The sequence below is a fragment of the Aphelocoma coerulescens genome, chromosome 6 (assembly GCF_041296385.1).
Source record: "Aphelocoma coerulescens isolate FSJ_1873_10779 chromosome 6, UR_Acoe_1.0, whole genome shotgun sequence".
Lineage (NCBI taxonomy): Eukaryota > Metazoa > Chordata > Aves > Passeriformes > Corvidae > Aphelocoma > Aphelocoma coerulescens.
The window spans coordinates 23,590,076-23,608,791 of record NC_091020.1 but is presented as its reverse complement, the minus strand read 5'-3'; the positions used below and the strand labels follow the sequence as shown (position 1 = coordinate 23,608,791).

At 41.4% G+C, this 18,716-nt stretch overlaps 1 protein-coding gene across 3 annotated transcripts in view; it reads left to right on the top strand.

Moving 5' to 3' along the window:
• BTRC (beta-transducin repeat containing E3 ubiquitin protein ligase) overlaps positions 1 to 18,716 on the top strand; it is a 120,900-nt gene that overhangs the window by 78,325 nt on the left and 23,859 nt on the right. The window lies entirely within an intron of this gene.

Below are 18,716 nucleotides of genomic sequence, written 5' to 3'. Positions count from 1 at the left end.
GTTTGAGAGCTGCTTTGAGACTGGAGAACGTTGTCTTCACAGCAAGCTGGGGGCAAAGTCATTCTTTGAGGTAGTTGTCTTCACTTTTTTTAATCTGATCTCTCTGATGTTTTTGTCTGCCATCTTTCAGGATCACAAGAGCTGTGTGTAGAGTGTTACTGCTTAGTGCCGTCTCCTTGAGGCTCAGTGAGCTTAGGGAGCTTGGACATAACTCTGCAACACCCTATGAAGCAGCTGCGTAGTCTCTCAGGAGAAAAGGGATGTGTTAGCCACACTCTGACAGGAACCTGCAGAGAGCCAGGAGTAAAAGTTGTCCTGTAGCTCTACTGACAGTGTTAACATCTGCTGCAACTACAAGCTCATCTTTCACGTAGGTACATGCTTGCTTTCTGGACTCCCACCAGTTTTAATCACAAGTTCAAGAACCATCTCCTTTTTATCAAACTCCCTTTAAAATGCTCCTCATATGAATATACCTTTCTGAACATCAGGACTGACATGGAAGTGAACCCCATAGAGCAATATACCTACTCCTATCCAGCTCATGGTGGCCTGAGGCCACTACAAGGCCAAGGCCACTTGGCTTTGATGCACAGCCAAGTTCTCAGGCAATGCTGTGTGTGCTTTCATGGGGTTACAGCCTTTTGGGACCTAAAGAGGATCTGAAGAGATCCTTACCCCACCAAGACTCCTCTCAGCAAAGAGGTGGCCTTCATCTTTGAGGAAACTACCCAGAATCCCTGTGCAAACTGCTGCGGGCCATGCTGCTGCAAGTGACATTGTATGGACAAGCCAGCCTAGTCTCGACCTAATAAAAGAAAGTATTAAGTAATTTGAGCTTATACAGGCAGAAATCTTCCCAGAACCCTTCCCTCTCTTTTCACCCTGCTCTGTAGCTTTCAAAGAGTCCCCATAAACACATTGCTAGAAGGAAGGTCTCAGGGAACCAAGCACACACCAGGCTATGTTTAAGTAACAGAAGTTCCCAAAGCATTTTCCCTGTAGTGTTCCCAAGCAGAATGCTGGGCTCCTGTGATCTACCTAGAATATATATGCATTGTCCAGCACACCAAAAGCCTTTCTGAATACTGTTGATGAAGCAAAAACCAAGCCTGTTTGCATTACATGTTAGAAAGTTCCTATCTCTAGGGAAACTATCTATATTTTACTTATTCCAATTATCATTTCTTTCTTTGCTCTCTGAGGGCTAGCAAACTGTCTACTGTTGACAGAATATCAGCAACATTCTTTTTTTTAATTTCTCTCTTTTTTTATTTTTTATAAAAACCTGTGTTAAACAGAGTTACAATTTTCAGACTCAATTTAGCCTGACTTTTGTGTGTTGAAAAGTAATAGCAAATTTCATATGTTAAAAGGTTTTGTATGGTTTTTGTAGCTGTATTAGCAATACTCTTCTTTATACTCTTCTACATATGGTATTACTCTTCCACAGAAATCCTTCTTTTCTTAATGCAGTAGTCTTTATTATGGGTGAAACACTTTAAAATTTGAGATTCAAAATTTTCACTTAATTTTAACTGTCATATATGCAGTATGAGTCAACGTGTGATACATAGTAATTTTGTTTCTTGGGTAATGAAACATGGTATCTGCTCTAAAAAGTGTAAGTACATTAAACTTCTTTTGTTAATGATTTTAAAACACAAGGATAACATTTATTTTAAGACAAATAATTTTGTATGTTTACCTATTAAGGTTTCTTTATTAGCTGAACAGTTACTTATAAACTGTATCAGAATGTAATTTCTCTTTAAAGACATAAAACCTTAGCTGTACTAACGAAATTAATACATATTTTAAAGTACTGGTTCCTGAAATACATCTTGTAGTTCCCATGAAGGTGGGGTCAGAGAAATGTGAATTTATACATTGCATAGATAAGTTATCAGCTGGGAAATGGAACAGCTGATACAAGATACTGTTGAGTCTGCAGTCTTGTATCCTACAATAATGCATAATAGAAAAAGCATTTCTCATTGAACAACCTGATGTCTTGCCCTTGGTTTACTTCCAAATATGTAACTTCCTTTATTTCTGGGAATTTTTTACCATAGTAACTTCTTGGGATCAAGTACTGACAAGTAGAATCCCTTCTACTATGAAAAACTAGATCAACAGGCTTCAAATCCTATCCTCAGGTGGAGACACATTTTCTTTCAGAGTTTCCTGATACTGCACTAAAGAACTTTCCATCTTATGTGGGACCTCAAGTTACTCAACATAAATAGTCTGTATGGAGGTCAGACACTTGCCTCCATCTCATTTCTCTCAAAGTAAATCACTATCAACTGGCAGGATGGGTTTTGATCCTGATGGTTGTAAGAGTTGATTTGGAGCTGTACTGGGATCCAGCTGTCACCTGTCTGAGTTTGTGCTCTTTGCAATCCCAGGAGTTTTCAGATAGACACTGCAATCTATACCCATATAACTGGTCAGTTAAAGGCACAAGACAGCAACAATATTGAAATCAACCATGTACCTTTTCTTCTAATTGCGGAAGCAATAGACAATTGGCCCTGGAGAAAATGGAGTTCATAGTTACAACATGTTGCTGCCCAGCAGATCTTGGCCTGATCTTCCCAGTAAGTGACTTGAAGGGAACTCCTCCAGCAAAAGTGCCTCCATATCAGGGACACTAAAGTCACTTACATTACTCACATTGGATCTTCATCTGACATCCAAACATCACATGAATGAAGAACTTAAAAGTTTGTCCCAGATCCTGGGAGAGTTTACCTGGATGCAGTGAAGGTATGAAAAGAGATATTCTCTGTTCCCATGTAATACATTTATTATAAATGCATCAGAGATCATGAGGGGTGTCCTGTGAAACCAGTGACAAGCACAGTGAATATGGCCTCAGGGCAATGTGAAGTTACTTGGGAGTTTCCTGGAGGCAAGATCGATGGATAAAACCTCACCAGAATAAGTTGTGTTCCTGCGTGTCGTGTGCAGCTTAGCAGTTCAGCACATGGTGGAAAGGTGTAGGTTGTGCATTTCATAAATGTCAGATAGGCTTAAGCTCACTGGGCACATGCCAGACTGAAAATTGACAGCTCTTTCAGTCATCCACGAGAGAGGAAGGAAGCCCCATCTTTGTGTATTAACAAATTGGAGTCCACAGTCCCATCAATGTTCTGTAGTCACTGAAAGTCACTTTGCTTAGTTAACAATCAGCAAGTTTGCATCTGTGCCTTCTCAGGTATGCTCTGAGCTATGAAGTGATGAATGTCCTCCTGCAGAGCAAGACATTACCTGCTTTGTTACTCAAGAAGGGCTGGAAGGAGGATCCAGGGAACTACAGGCACATCAGTCTGACCTTGGTGCTGGTGAAGGTCATGGAACAGATCATCACAAGGCACATATGGGACAAACAGGTGATCAGGCCCAGTTAGCATGGGCTTGTGAGAGGCAAGTCCTGCTTGTCCAGCCTGATCTGTGATGAGGGAAAGGCTGTGGATGTGTCTGCTTAGACTTTAGTGAAGCCTTTGACATCATGTCCCACTGCATTCTCCTGGAGAAAGTGGCGAAGCCCAAAGAGTGGTGGTGAATGGAGTTAAATGCGGCTGGTGGCCATTTACCAGTGATGCTCCCCAGGGCTCAGTATTGGGGCCAGCTCTGTTTGGCGTCTTTATTGACGATATGGACAAGGGGATCAAGTGTACCCTCGGTAAATTCGCAGACAACACTAATTGGGTGGAAGTGTTGGTTTGCATGAAGGTAGGAAGGCTCTACAGAGAGATCTGGACAGGCTGAATCGATGGGCCAAGGCCAACTGTATGAGGTTCAGCAAAGTGAAGTGCTGGATCCTGCACTTGGGTCACAACAGCCCCACACAGTGCTACTGGCTGGGGCAGAGTGGCTGGGAAGCTGCCCAGCGGAAAAGGACCTGGGGGTACTGGTCAACAGCAGCTGATCATGAGCCAGCAGTCGCCCAGGTGGCCAAGAAGGCCAGTGGCATCTTGGCTTGTACCAGCAGTAGTGTGGCCAGCAAGACCAGGACTGTGATCATCCCCCTGTACTCAGCACTGGTGGGGCTGCACCTCAAATCCCGTGTTCAGTTTTGGACCCCTCAGTGCAAGAATAATATTGAGGTGCTGGAGCAAGTCCAGAGGAGGGCAACAGAGCTGGTGAAGGGTCTGGAGCACAGGCCATATGAGGAGTGGCTGAGGGAGCTGGGGGTGTTCAGCCTGGAGAAAAGGAGGCTGGGGGAGACCTTATCACTCTCTACAACTGCCTGCAAGGAGAGTGTACTGAGGTGGGGTCAGCCTCTTCAAGCGACAGGACAAGAGGAAATGGCCTCAAGTTGTGCAGGGGGGTTTAGGTTGGCTATTATGAGAACTTTTTTCACTGAATTGTTTATGGAGCATTGGAACAAGCTACCCAGGGAAGCTGAGTCATAGACCTGGAGATATTTAAAAAGCTCGTATATGTGGCACTTAGTTTAGTGGCGGACCTGGCAATGTTAACAGATAGACTTGATGATTTGGGAGGTATTTTCCAACCTCAGTGATTCCATGATTCCACCTTCTGGGATCTTGCAGGTCACTGGTTCCAGCCTCTTGTCTTGTAGATACTACTTTGTCCCCTTAGTGAACTTAGGAAGTTCCATCTTACAACCCATTACGGTCTGGTCTGTGGTCTTTTTTTCACTGTTTCCATCAGAAGATTTTTCCAGAATGATGTTCTAATGACTGGAAATCCTCTACTGAGTTTCCAAGCTAGCTTATTCATGGAGAGATTGTACCACTGGTTCTTTGTTTCTTCATTTTGTTTTAATAGTTCTTGTTCCATTTTTGATGTTTATCCACATACAGTTTTAGAGAGCTGTCATACCCACTTCTTTTTTATTAGGACAAATTGAATGGTCCTTAGGGAGTGGTATGATTTAAGAAATGGAAGAGAAAGCGTTTGTGGTTGAGGACTTAGTTTTCTAGGAAAAATTTATTTATGTTTACTTTTCTGATCACTCTCTTTTAGGCAAAAGTTGTCGAATTATTGCCCTGAACTGTACTTCAGGTATTGACAGTCTTACATACATGTAAAGATTTAATCCTTCTGGCTGATGCAGGGACACAGCCTGCATCCTTCTGAAAGAAAGAGGAAGCTTGGACAAATCACTGCATACTCCAACTTGTTATTGTCATGTATCATGGTCTCTTGATTTTCCTGGAATATTTTTCTGCCCTGTGCAGTACTCAGCAAATACTACTGCTTGACTGGAATACAGAATCACCAGTAGTCGCTGCCACTAATTGGAAGATTTTAAAATTTACAGTTTTCTCGGAGGGAACTTGTAATGGGAAATAACTCATGTTGTGCAGTAAAAGCAACTGTTCCATATTTTCCTTCATGTATATTTAACACAATCTGTAATTTACAAAAATAGATTTGAATTAGTCTGCCTGTGGAAGCTCATACCTAAGATAACTTCAGCAAGGCAGGCAGGCAGTCCCTTGTTGCTTGTAACCGATGGCTTAGTTGAGGCTGCAGCTTGGAGGGAGACAGCAGTAGTCACTGTATACATTGCTGAACCTTACTGTTGAGGAAAATTAAAAATGAGCAGCAAAGTAGTTGCTCTCACAGTCCTGAAAATAGTATTCAAAGTGGCTGCAGTTACTTATTTTACCATAATAATGAATCTTGACATGCAAGTAGTCCTTACCTGCTCAACTCGTGTAACCAGGCTGTTTGGGTCCTGTACCCAACAGGCAAACTTGTTTTCCTGATGCCCTGAATTTGTGAAACACAATAGGTCTATCCTAAATGTGTGTGCACAGGTTCAGATTTAACTGTCTTCATAACATTAAAGTGTGAAAAACTCCTGTTGCTTCTCAACACACAATGAAACCTTTGTAACAGTGATGACAAACTGAGAATTTAGTTAAAACATGACTAAAATACTTCAGCATTGTTTTTTCTGACCCTACTTCTCTCACTTTAAACAATTGCTTTCATGTTTAGACTAACATTCATTTAGAAGAAAATAAAAGTGTAAACCACTTAACAACTATACTACAAAAAATTAGATTGTTAATTAACTAAGACTTGTAATTTCTCAGCAAAGAAAGCTCCCTCTCTGACAAGTAAACCTTCCTTATAGGTCTTTGATTGTAGATAATAAAAATGTTCTTAATTAATGCCAATTATGTGCATTTGTTTTCTTTCAAGTCACTGGATTTTACAAAATTGTGTGAACTACAGAGCTGAAGCAGGTTTTTCTCCTGCCATGTTGATTTAGATCTGTCAGCCCTATTCTGGGGTAATTTGTTGGTAACCCCAAATAGTTCTGAGGTGGGTTGTAATAGGAGTATTTCAAGGTTTGATTTAGAAGGTTGCAGATGATTAGACTTCACAGGTAGTTAATTCATTGTAAAACCTGAGTTTTGAAACTGGTTCAGGTCATAAGTGAAGATAAGTTTGGAATTTAATAGTTTGTGGAGAGTATCAGCTGAAGCTCCTAGAGAACACATGCATCATAGAAAAATTGACAGTTTTTGAAAATTTTTAAATAGTTGGACAGATGTAATTGAAAGTCAGTATTGGATGTCTGAACAGATGAATACTGCCTGCTCTCAACTTGTAAAGCCAGAGGGCAGGTGCATCTGCAGTATTCTTGAAGAACCTGGTCTTTGGTTGCTGCAAAAAATGAACAGCAAAGGCTTTGTGAGCCCTAGAGTTGGAAACTCTTATTAAAAATAGTTCTCTATACAGCATCTTTTAAAAAGAGTTTCAGATTTTGCTTATGATACATTAATTACATCAACATCAGACAATTATAACTATCCAAAAGCCTGTCAAGTGTATGTGAACTTTGATAGTGAGGTTAGTAACATAGAGTCACTTAGGTTGGAAAAGACCTCATGAGGTCCAGCCTTCTGCTCATGGCAGAGCCAATATTGAATTCATTACTCCCAAGTGAGCTTCATTGCCAGGTACCTAGTTCTCCTGGGTTTTACATCTACAGAACATCTACCTATAATTTGAGGTCTCAGACTGCACCCAGAAATGAAGCCAGCACGTGCTTTGCGTGAGAAGGGCAACATTTTCCCCCAGCTGTTGCCTGCCTTTATCTCCTAAGATAGCACCAAGAACCACATCAAGTTATGTAGTCTTGAAGTAACAAAGACACAAAAACAGCTGCAAGCTGTTTTCCTAAAAGGAAGGGAGATGTATTGCTGCTAATATACAGAAGGAATCACAGGTCTCAAAAGTTTCAGTATTTGGTCATGTATGGGGGGGGAACTGCTGCTGCTGTCTTCCTGCAGTGGTGGTCAGCACCACCTTTTACCTGTCTCATTCAGACCCAAGCCACAGCTCTGTGGAGGTGGGGGGAGAACAGAAGGGTTGTGCTGTCAGCCCAAGAGACACTCAGCTGAAGGTCACCAGCCCAACTAATGGATCTGCAACTGCCGAGATCTTACTTTCACTTGAGATGTCCTTTTGCTGCTGCTGGACAGGTCAGATGTCGCACTGTAATCCTCTCCTGCCACATGCAAGAGGTGTGGGGAGAGAGAAGTTGTTGCCAGTGCTTTTCTTTAAGTCCTCTTAAGGGGATAAAAGGAACGGCCTTGGATGCCATCTGTACTGCAGAAGGAAGGTCTGTGTGTCAGGATCTGGGTGCAGCAGCAGGACTGTGTACAGAGTTCGGGCCCAAAATGGCAAGGACAGCTGTCAGATGGGACTGAGGGACATCGGCAGGCGATGTTGGGAAGTTTTGGTCAGGTGCTTCTGTCATCTACTCGGGTCTGGTTACTTCTAGTCTTTCTTATTGGACTTGTCAGAGACATAAAAACGTAGTTGTCGATAGCCTAACACATCTTACTGTATTTCCTCATCTCTGTCACATACAAATATTAAAATCACAAACTTCTAAACCCAGGCGATGTTCTGAAGTCCCCCAGTGGTTACACGTCAGAATGGCTGTGATGAGTAAAGAAAGTTACCTAAAGCATGTCCTCCCTAGGGCACTTACCTTCGGGATGTGAGTTGTTGCCATGTCTGTATTGATTTTGGGGTGGTATCTGGGTGTCTCAGTTCGAGAAAATTCAATGTGAAATTTTTTCATAACACACGCGACTTTTTATTCTGCTTTGGAAGGCTGTGGAAACAATTAGTACTGCTGCATTTTTTCTAACTGGTGAAGTGAGACCACACCTTTACTAAATGAGTCTGTTTTGTTTTGTTTTTGCATGACAGATTTGTTTGCTGATGCTTGAGGGGAAGTTTACACTCACGTGGTGTCACTTTGTGACATTGCCCTCAACGAGCACCTTTGATGCAGAGGCTTGGTTCCCAGCATTAAGCAGTGCTTTGTCTTTGTGTGTAGTGTGTTGGGACACATCTATTTAACTGATAGACTTGTGAAATGGAGTGACTTGCCTATGGCAGCACAGGAAGACAGTGGGAGACATAGGAGTAAAAGTGGAAACACTTGGCTCCCATTTTCCTTTCTAATTTTTACATTGTACTGCCAGCTTTCAGTTTATCAAGAATTAATAAGTAATAACCTATGATTGAAAAGGGCTGACACTCTTTCTGTCATGAGATGTTTCTCTGTCTTCAGCATTGTGCAGAACTCAGCAGTGTTGCACCTTTTTAGTTTTACTTAAGCGGCGTTACTCAATATTTAATGTGAAATAGAAGCACGTAATTCACAACTGCAGTCAGCTGCATTGGGATGTTTGTCAGCTGAAAGGGGGGTGAGGTAGCAAGACTTTTTTATGCCATGAAAATTAAAAATTTTCAACAACTTTTTCATTTAGTTTCTTGCTACACTTCACATTGTACACACAGCTGACATGATAATCCTTCAGCTTGTCCTAAATTACATTTTAAAATAGAGATCAGTTAATTACAGAAGTCTGAGTATTTTTAATCGGTTATAGAGGGAATTTATAATGACACTTGTTTCTCTTGAATTTCAGATAAACTAGTGGATGTGTTCTTAATTATGCATGTGACAAAAAAAGTAAATCAAGTAAAAATTACAAACAACAGTACCCAAGACTGCTTTGAGTAAGATTAGATAGTCACAGCTTAGCATCTATGGCTCTTCTATTTGGAGAGTGCTAGAGGGAGCTCTAACCCCTCTATCGAGGAGCAGGCTGTCAATGGTGCATCTCAGAGTTTGGGCTGTGGTAGGAAGCGTTGACTTCTTTTGACGTTTTAATTTTGTTTTGTGGAAGGAGGTTGCATATGGTTTTTCCAGGCATGAGCCCAAATTGCTCTTCCTAGATGAGAAGATGCAAATAGTGTGTTTGTGAGTGTTCTATTATTAGATTCAATGCAGGCTATTGTGAGCTACCTGAAAATACAGAAAACAAGTGAGAGGTACCACAGAGGTGTTTAGCAAATAGTGAGTGCTAAAGTCTAATAGTCCTTTCCTTTCACAAAGGAGAAAAACTGTCACCACAGAAGACCTAATGATACTTAAAAGAGAATACATTTTAAACTGTTGGAAGTAGAAGCTACTTTACTCAGCGTGTAATAGGTTCTTAGATGTTTATCCAATTATTATAGTAGAAGTTATAGAAAGCAGTGGTGGTGGTTGTTAGATAAATTTACAATGGGATGCATCAGTGTGTGAAGTTGGAAGAAATTTCTCACATCATATGCTTCACACTGATAACATTCTTAATAGGAAAGTAACTCAGAAGTGGGATGAAAAGAAGAAAAGGAAACTTGGTTTTTATTTGTAGAAAGGGAAATGTAGGTGAACTGATGCTATTTTCATTGTTTATTAACAAACTCACTAATAGTAGCAGCAGAATCATGATTTTGAAGGAACGTTATATGGAAAATACAGTACATTGAAGGACCAAGTGAGGTTAGCAGTTCTGTTTTGCCACAATTTACTGGGGGATTTATGTTGCTTACATGCTACATTCAAATGCATCTGCTTTGATTGAGTCCGCTGTAGGAAGAAGAGTAATGGAAAGCTCCTTTCCTCCTTTAGTTTGAGGTATTTTTTGGAAAGATTATTGGCAGCTAAACACTGAGCCAAGGAGGAATCCCTACTGAACAGTCTGTGACTTGGGCTTCTGAGTTGTGCAATTTGAGTGTCAGCTGATAGGGACAAAGTCTGCACAGCTGTGGAGCTGAATATGCCTTCTTGAAGTGCTGTTAGAGCTGGTCAGCTGCTGTAGCAGAGGGTACTGGTTTCTGCCTTTCTTCTGTCATGTGCTTTTACATAGCAGCAATTGGCCTAACCCAACTTAATGCAATCCCTGAAGATACAGAATTCATTGTCCTTAAGCTTGTATTTTTGGAGTCTGTTCCTCAGGTCATGAATCTCTTGCCAGGTACCCATCTTAAAATATAAAGTCAAAGAAAATTTTAAGGTAGGATGGACCTCTGGAGGTCTCCAGTTCAACTGCCTGTTCAGAGGAGGATTACTTCACAACCAGTTCATTTTGCTTGGAACCTTGTCCACTCATATTTTGAAAGTCTTCCTTTTAATGTCCAGAGCTTTGCTTGCTACAGCCTGCTGCTGTTGCCCCTCTCCTGTCATTATGCACTTCTGAAAAGATTCTGTCTCTCTTTCCTCTGTAACCTCTTTTTAGGTAGTGGAAGGCTGGTGGATAGCCCCCAGTCTTCTCCAGGCCAAATACATTCATCTTCCTTAGCAATCCTAGGGATCCTCCATGGAAATCACCCCAGTTTGCCAGGAAGGTAACATTTGACTGAAAGTTTAGCAGAACAGCTCATCTTGAGAAGACAATGCTCATTAGTGAGTGAGGGGTTATTGGATGATCTTGTAGGGGTTATAGGATGCTACAAGGCAAAATCTCAAGATTTTGGCTGCAGCCCACTGACCAGCTTTCACTTAGCACTGTACAAGAATATTTAATGCATTTGTCCTCTTACAGCTGCCTCTGTGGTGACTGCTAACAGCAGTAGTATTGGTATCAGCCAGTGTGAGCTGCTGAGATGCCCTCTTCTAGATCTGGCTGTACTGTTAGGAAAGAATACCATGCAGCCTTTGCCTGGCTGCTGCAGGTTGCTGCCCTCCAGGATCTGTCAGCAAAACTGCAAACCTGCTCTCAGTTAAGATGAGGTGTTTTAGCGTAGACAGTTTAAATAGCAGGTCTCTGCTAACAAGCTTATTTTGACTGAAATAGGTTAGGGAGTGCTCATGTAGCCAACTCCTCCAGCAGATCCAAGGAGTACATTTGCAATGGGAGCAGAGCACATACATGAATCTTGTGCTTCTCCAGAGTGCTGCTGGGTTTTTGTTTGTTACATCTCTCCAGTATGCCTGGAAATATGTAGTACTCCTGTAGCTGGGAAATGTTATATGATACCCAGCATGTATATGCCTGACTTCCAGTTCTGAATCTCTAACGTTGCCCTGGCCAAGCAGTTTGGTGTGCATGTGCCCTCTTTGTTGTAGGTAGCAAAATGCATCTCAAAGGAAAAAACTCATGGAAAATACTACTGAGTAAGCCACCTTGGAGGGCTAGTGTTTCTCGGTGCTAAAAGCTTTACATAGGCAGAACCAGGTGATTTGAAAATCTCAAGTGTTATTGAGTGCAGATAACAGATTTTTACGATCATTCTGTCCCTCTATTTTTGTGTTGTTCACAGTGGTATCAGTCTTCACTGTTACTTCAGCCATGTTTTGAATCACTTGAGTCCACCTACCTGTTCCTGGCTGCCTTTCTCTCTGAGTTAAGGGAGCATTCGAAGCAGGAAGGAAATCAACAGTAACACCCATAAACAGTAACTTCACTCAGGCAGTAGATCATGCTTGAGTGTTTTAAAAACAGAAGCAACTGTTCCAGAAAACTATGAAACTGCTGTTTAGAGCATTGTTTACTTGTGCCTCTCCCTGACATAAATGAGCACTTTGCTGCTGCTGGCCATTACCTGATGACTTTAGTAGACTGGTTCTCCAAGTCATAATGTGCATATTCCTTCCCTCCGTTAACAGTAATAACATGTAATGGTCCCAGCAGTTCAACTCTGGTCCTGGTAGCCATGCCAAGGAAGAAAGCATTTCCTTTGGTGGTTTTCACTGAAAGAGATTTGTTGTTAATGGAGCGTCTGCTTTGAAATTTGTGTATTATCACTCTACAGTTATAAAAGGTGTGCTCTGAAATCTATCTCTTTAAGAGGGATGGTGCCTGCCCTCCCCCCCATATGTCTAGATATGCATTTGGTCAGGGATCATAGTTTGGGAAAATAACATATGCCAGTGCTGTGCTGATGCAAGCAGATTTCTCATCAGTCCTTGTTATTTGCAAAGACATCGTGGAGATGATGAGGAGGAGAGGGACTCCCAATTCACATCCATTGCTGGCATCAGAGAAATTTTATTTTGGAGGTTTTTGTCAACACTTAAAATCTAGGTGGGAGACCTATATCGAAGGAAAGTTTACAGTAAGAGCTATGATATTCCAGACAATTAAACTTTATTAGCCTGTCTGAAACATTAAGTATTAGCTTAAAAGAATAGTTTTTTAATCTCCTCTCCCTGTTGCTGTTTACTGTGTAGCAGTGTGGGAGGGGAGCATCTTGTCCAGCAAGGTATTATTGCTGCTCTTTGTATTGCCTGTGTGCAAGTGCCCATGGCTCAGTCCTGTCTCCCCAGTCCCTAGAGAGACTCCGCATGTTACTTCTCTGGTGTCTGCAGCTTTTCCTGGCCCTGAACAAACTCAGCCTTTTCCCTTTCTTCTGTGTCTGAGGTAATATCCTTAGCCAGGTGCCCTCCAGGCTGACACCACATCATAGGTACTTAGATAGTACCTCTGAAAACTATTGCCCTCGCAGGATTTCAGAAAGTGCAGCAGGTTGGGCTGCTATGTCCAGCATAATTCCAGTGATCTTTCATCTAGATATATCCTTTCTTATCAAAGCTTTTCTGCAGTGTGATTAGAAACCAGATGTGGACAAACAGCCTAAAGCTCCAGAGAGGCAAAATTGCTAGCTCCTTGGGTGCTGTTAATTTCAGTATGTGTGTTTCGAATTTTCTCTTGAAAATAAACAGTAGAGATGCTGTGGTTTCTTTCATGGTGCTTTCTTTTTGACTCTCAGATGTGATTGATGATCATCTACTTCTGGGTTATGTTCGTTTTTCAGAATGTTTCAGTGAGCTTTGCAGCGTGGAAAGTAATTCAGTACTGAGTGAGTAAGTCCATATATGAGCTAAACCCATGGTTAACCTCACAGAGGCTGTTATGCGAGATGGAGGCGGGCAGAAGTGGGTAGATTCTAAACTGAGCTTTTAAAATAAAAGTAAATGGAGTGAGTTGTTTAATGACCTAGCATTGTAGCCTTGCTGTCAACTCAAACACTGGAAAAGCAGGTTCATCCTGCAAAGGAGAAAAATGAGGAGCTGGCTGCCCTACTCATGTCTCTCAGGTGCTATGGCTCATGAGATGGTGTTTTTTATGGTGAGACAACCCCCTCACATCCCCCAATTCTCAAAGCAAAGGAGTTCTTTTATAGGAAGCTGCCAGTGAAGAGCTACAAAGGAACTTCTTTCCCCTTTGCTTAGCCTTGGCAGTCTGGGAATCAGTTCTGCAGCATTTGGTAATTACAAGCCTAAAAAAGAAGCCAGCCATAGAAATTGAACCTGTATCATCTAAATTATTGTGTAACTGCCTTTAGGCCCTGCAAACAACACCCTTTAAACTGGATTCTCAAATAACTATCTGCCTTTAGTATGGAGGGCTGGCATACCTCAGCTCCGTTTCACCACTTTTGTTACATTGCTGTGGTTGCATTGTCGTGGCATTGAGTGCTACTTCATCATGGGCAGTAGCAAGCAGTTCCATGGCCACACAAGTAACGTTGGGAGAGCCAGCTGGGCTGAGGTTCTCTGGCTAAGAGCACCTTTGCAGGCATCAAACCAAATAATCTCGTGGCCATGCTGGTACTTTTTAATCCCTCTGCTTTTCCCACATGCTTCTTACTTGATCCAAAATTCCTGAGCTTTTGCTGCTGGTGAAAGTAGTTTCGTGTTTGGATTCACAGCTGTGGGCATTTTTAATGTGGTCAATCTTGAAGAATATTCAGGATACAGAGGCAAGCATGACTTTGCTTTCATTGTGAAGTTCCTGTCTTCCCTGCCTTCCTCAGCCCCTGGACATACACCTCCGTGGTTCCTTCCTTTGTCATTCCATTGCTTGAGTTTTTTTCCCCAGTGTCTTTTATCTTGTGAGTAAAGTTTGAGCAGTACGCAGAAAGTTAACTGCCTGGAGTCTTTTAAATATAAGTAACACGCACCCAGTAATAAGCTGTCGGTTGTTTTTTTGCTGCCTGCAAAGAAACATAAACACAGCGCTCATTTCTGGCAGGTTTTTACTGTCAGAGTTTCTTCTATTATATTTATCTTACAATTTGCCAGGGGGTGAAGTTATTAAGTTTTAGCAGCAGCCATCGATCAAGTTCACAAGTTAACACGATAAAGGCTCTGTGCCGCTCCGATCCGGGAAAATGATGATCCTCACTCGGTAATTAACTAAATGAGAAAGTTAAATCTTACTTGAGAGCTGGGAGAGATGAAAGAGAGGTGTTTGTCAGTTTCTCAGTGGAAATTAGAAGCAGTTTTCTGCAATTCCCTAAGCTGCTGCTCTGTCATATTTTACATAAGCACTGGGAAAACGTCTTGTAATTAGTGCTGTCATGGAGGATTTTTTTTGCTGAAGGATGTTGGAATAATTCATTAGATTATCAAGAAAGGCTTGTGTCCTGAAATGATTAGCACAGTGAAATTTAAACCATTAACGATAACAAGTTTAGAGCTTGCTGCAGTGCAGAGGCACCCAGGGTATGTCTGTGCCTATTTCAATCATTTCTTATAATTAAACATTATGTCCTCTTTTTTCCGCCCCTTCACTAAGACCCATCCAAAATTCCTGTTAAGGTGGCTCTGTCTAGATCAGTGACTTAACCACAATGGGCAGTGCAAGCAGTTGGAGGTGAAATGCTGCAGTTGCAGAGAAGCAGTAAAGGACATTTGTCTATGTCAGAGCCTGTGGTCCCAATGAGTCCAGGAAGGAGGGAAGAAGCCCAGTATGACCTGTTGGTACTGGAATGTGGAAGAGAAGACCTTTCCTTTTATCTGGGGAGAAATTGAAATTTGCAGTGGTGGTCTAAGCTCTCAGAAGATTAAACATCTGCATGCTGAAGCTTTCAGAGCTTCAGCATGCAGATGTCTTGAAGGTTGAGAAGATCCCAAACCTTGCTGGGATCATTTAAGCCATTCTTAATATTCTAGGAGATAGTTTATCTTTGACTTTAAGAGATGTCTTCTTGCATTGAGGAACGCAAAACTTGAATTCATCTACTCTGTGAAAGGTGCCTGAACAAAGTCCTCTGCAATGACTAGAGGATGTAATTGAAAAAAAAAAAAAAAAGTTGTGACCACTCACATTGATGGGTAAACACTATTGCTGTACTACAGTCAGAGGAGTTGCTTGGTTTTTTTCTGTGCTTTAGGAGGCTCCTTGGTCCCCTGTGCTGAAAAACACCAAAAGTAACCTTGGTTGTCATACATGGATTACAGCTGTGATAGACCATAGCTATTTTGTTTTATATGCAAAGCAGTAGATTTATCCAGTCTTTATTTATCTGTATTGAAATATTGCACCTTCCTACAAGCAAGCCATTATTTAGATTAAAGTCTTTTCATATATTAGTCCTCTTCTACTTCACTGGGTGTACAAATGTGCTTTGTGTTAAATGTAGCCATTTGGAGAAATGGTCTTGTAATTACGGGCTGCAGTGGAGCATGGTACGTAGATCCCTGAGCTAGTACCAACCTGAGGCACTCAATCCCCTGGGTTTCCTGGCACAGCTTATGAGCTCAGGCTCAGCATCATCGGAGGACACCTCTGCCATTCCTGCAGATGAGTCATGGTGCCCAGAGCCAGCTGGGGCACCTCTCAGCCCTCACGTACAGGGCTTTGTGAAAAGGGAGTCGGTAAAGCTACAGCTGTTCCAACTTAGTAGTTTGCTCTGTTATGCCCAAATTTCCTCCCAGATGATAAACTACCAGAGCTTATTCTTCTTTGCCACTTTTGGAAGTGAAGCTTATAAAAATTTGGATTGTTTACAGTACATTTGGATGAATATTTACCCTAGCAGTATGGATCTCATGTGGAACAGGTTTTTCTTTTTCAGGTGAGGCCTGGTTAGTGTATCAAGAGAGGGAAGAGGCTGTAGACAATTTAATAATACAGATGCTTGATGATGTTTTGTCGATGGTTTTTTTTTCCAAATAGGCCTTTTTCCCTGAACTGCCAGTGGATTTTCAGGAATCTTCAAATTCTGGAATTTTTGTTCTAAACTGTAGTTTGAGTGATTTGGGAGCCCTGACAGTTCTCCTGTCTCTACTGTGCAGAACTGGTGTGTTAATGGCATGTCCTGTCCTCTTGGCCCCCTGTTTGCACAAACTGTTGGACCTACTGGGCACACCTCTGGGCTTATGCTCACTTCTTTTGGTGGGAAATCAGAACAGGCAAGGTTGCAAGCCAGGTCTCAAGATGACATGGTAAGAATGCAGCTGAAGTATGAACCTAAAAAATATGGTGTTCCCATGTTCACTAATTTGGACATAAACACTGTAGCATGCTTTTCTTAGCAGAACCACTTCATAAATCATGAGTTTCACTTCCAGAGCTGTTAAAAAGGCTGGTCAATGGTCTCTTTATTTTACTCATTATTCCTATCCAAGAAGCCTGTGATCAGGCAGAATTAATTGTTTTGTCCCATCTGAACTATCTATTTGTACACACATAAGCCATCACTTGTATTTGCAGATGTTGCAACTTCTGTTTGATACCACAAACCAATGTTTTAGAAGTAATTGGGGAGCTGAAGACTGCTGGGAGAAGGGTGTTCAGAAGGCAAGGAAAGGCTAGAACATGGTGCCACCCTGTGAAAGGAGCTGCACCTTTGTGGCCTTTGCACATCAGCTGTATACTCCACTCGGGCTCAGTGTATTAGGCAGACTTCGCAGTCTCTCAAATTAAAAGACAGATGTATAGGTTTTTAAAAAATGCTTTGTAGAGACAGCCTGTTTTGTAACATGCACAGCAAACAAAATGAGAAATTAAATGAGATCAAGCTTGTAGGTTACAACATCTCCCCACTGTCTTAATCCAGCATTTTTACTGGGATGCCTGTTTTGCAGGCAGCTTAACTGCAGCAACACACTGCCACACACAGCCACAGCCACACATTCACACGGAGGAGCAGGGGTAAAGTTGAAAACATTGATCTGCAGAATGGAGCACTGATGGTGCTCTCAAAGAAACTTAAACTATAATCCAGAAATAGAAAAAGCTGCTTGTTAAAAATCACAGCTATTTACTGTCTTTTTCTACCAAAGGAAGGTCCAGCTCTGCTAGAAATGTTGAAAAGAGTATTTAGGTGCATTATCTCTAAGAAAATGAAATGTATATGGTGATCACTTGAGTATTTTCAAATTATGGGGGTTTTGGTGTTCCAAAGTCAGGATTGCTGTTGGGATTGGGAGGTATTGAAGTTTAGGAGTAATTTACTCCCAAGAAATGAGAAACTTCTTCATTCCAAATCTACTACTGGTAACTAAATTTTGTGGTCTCTAAGTAGCCTGCTGTTCTGGCACTTGCTGAAAAGAGGCTTTTTTGTTGTTTTTCCTTTTTCCTTTAAAATCAGTTAATCCTTGCATTTCTTTTAGTTCACTAGATATCTTTGCTGAGAGATGTAGAGGCTCATTTTTTTCCCTTAAAATTAATAAGGTCCCTGGCGAGGTTGGTGCTTGGAATTATCATCACAGAACAGAAATATGGCATCCCTACATCAGTGTTTTATGTGTTCTTATATCTGTGATTTATTTTTAATTATTTGATAATTAACAAAGAACCTCTAAGTTTATTTTGTCCGTAAAAATGATGTAATAATATTGACTGTTATTATAATGCTGTCTGGTGCTAAACTGTTGCAATGAAAGAGAAAATCACATGTTTTCAGCATGAAATAGGAACTATTTGACCAATATAAGAAAAAATAATTTCCCAGCAAACAGTTAATCTTACTTGGACAAAGAATACCCTTGAAATGCAAAATGTGCACTTTTCTTCCAGTTAAATCATTTAGAAAACAGAATTTATATCTTACTATCAAGTAGTAAATTGAAATGTCAGTGTTCTGTTTTGTCCCTGAGACTCTTCTTTGAGCTGACTCCTTCTGACAAGATATTAACAGTGCTCAGAAAGTTGAAAATATTTTATTCTGTGAAAGAAGCATTTACCAAATGTCAGGGTGTATTTTAGCTCGCTTTGCTCTCAAGGTATAATTCAATCTTTTTCATCCATTTCATGCATTCCCTATGAATTTTAGCAGCAATCCATTCTTTAGGAAAAAAAACCAACAGAGTACAGGTGCATTGCTGGTAACTGGTGCACTGGTTGGTGCATTGAAATAACTGGTACATGTACGTTAGGAATCCAAATGCATTTTACTGTCTACATGTTAAATAAAGTTGTGTTTATGTTAAACTGCTACTGAAGGTTTTCCATCTGACCAGAGCCCTTTGTGTGCAGCTCTGGCACGAGCCAGTGTGTTGTCCTGCAGGGGCCTCGGCTCGCCGTGGCTGCACTCGGGCTGGCAGCACCAGCCAGGATACGTGGTCTCAGACAGCTTTCATGTGTCAGAGTGCTTTTTGCCTTCTACTGTCTGCCTCCTAAAAGAAACTGTACAAC